The following is a 1861-nucleotide window of genomic DNA, read 5'->3' as shown; positions in this document are numbered from 1 at the left end:
TGATACCCATTCTATCACTGCAGAGTAATTCTCCTGCTCTAAAAATCTCATCTAAATAGCATCATACACTACATAATCTTCTGTGACAAGCTGCTTCCTCTCAGCTCAGTGTTCGTGGCATTAGGTATATTAGCAGTTCATTCTTTATTATTGCTAAAGTGTATTCCATCGTATTAATATACCACAATTATTTTATCCATGTAGCTGTTGATAGGCTTTTGGCCTTGTGTTCAGTTTAGGGCTGTTATTAAAAGTGTTGCTATGAGCATTGTATACAATTCTTTGAATAGACATATGTTCTTCTTATTATTTTTGGGGAGGGAAATACCTAGGAGTAGAATTGCTGGATTATATGGGAAGTGTATGTTTAACTATATAAGAAACTACAAACAGTCTTCTAAAGTAATTGCACCATTTTGTACTCCCACCAGCAATCTATAAGTGTTCCAATTGCTTCAAGTCCTGTTCCACACTTGACACTGTACTTTCTTTTCATTTTAACAATCTTGGATAATGTTTAGTCGTATTTCGTTTTTAATTTAGGAATGATGATATTGACAATCCGTTTATGTGATCACTGTTCTTTAATGTATTCACTTTGGTGAACTGTCTATGAACATTTTGCCCATTTTTAATGAATTTTAAAGTTTTCTTATTATTGAGTTGACTGTTTTTTAGAAATGTGTGTTATGAATATTGGACTCTTTATTTCATTGAGTATTTTTTGAAAAGTCGAAAGTTTAAATTTTGATGAACACCAACTTATAAATTTCTTGTGTCACAACTATTTTTTTCCGTGCTTCTTCTAGAGTTTTTATAATATTAGTTCTTATAGTTTTATGATTGTTTTCATATTAATTTTTAATATGTTGTGATGGAGAGAGTGAGATTTTTTATTATTGGTAGAAGTTATTTGGATATTCAGTAATTCCAGCAGCATTTCTTGAAAAGACTGTTCTTTCTCTCGTAAATGATGTTTGTTCTTTTGCAAAAACCATTCAACCTTATATGTGTGTCTCTCTATTTGTGGACTCTATTCTAATCCATTAACTTCTATATTTATATTTCGGTCAATGCCTTATCATCTAAACTGATTGATTTTCTTAGAAGATTTTATTTTCTTTTATTTCCCCCGCTCTTTAATTTCTACCCCAACTTTCACACCTGACCTGTGGTTGTTACCATTTCCTCTTATGAACTGAATCCCTGAAGGTGGGGCGTCTGCTCCCACATGCTCCTGGCGTGCACCTGGATTCTGGCACACCCTGTGTATGGTTCGTGACTCCACCTGCGGCGCGAACCCAGGAACTTCTGAGAGTAAAACAGACACGGTACAACTACACTATGGAGCCACCTCCTAAAATACCACCTTTGATATTAAAATTATTAATGATGAGGACTGTGGTTCTTAGAAAACTCGGGTTTCAGAAATATCAAGCTGGTTAAATAATTTGGGAAGCCAACAGGTAATTGCCAGACATTTACTTTAACCAACTATGAGCTGGTTAAAAAAAAAAAAAAAGAAGAAAAGAAAATATATAGCTCTTTGTTTTATAAATGCATTTATTGGGATTAGGGTTTGTCCAGATTCTTCTTGGAATAAGCTCCACGCCTACCACCCTACTCCTACTTCCAGACCACAAGAAGCTAGGCTTTCATCTCTGTCTTTCTTTCTCTGTCTCTCTTTCTTGCTGGCATAATATTTCTTCGCATTGTTTTCATCTGCTGACAAAAGTCTAAAAATCCTAGCTACTGCTCTATTCATTCTCATTTATTTTTTTCTGATGTATATTATGTCATTAATTTACAACTATTAAAGTAGCATTTTTGTCTTAAACTTCTTATTGGAAAATTTTTGTCT

This window comes from Pteropus vampyrus, unplaced genomic scaffold, assembly GCF_000151845.1.
Source record: "Pteropus vampyrus isolate Shadow unplaced genomic scaffold, Pvam_2.0 Scaffold443, whole genome shotgun sequence".
NCBI lineage: Eukaryota > Metazoa > Chordata > Mammalia > Chiroptera > Pteropodidae > Pteropus > Pteropus vampyrus.
This window is presented reverse-complemented; position numbering follows the sequence as displayed.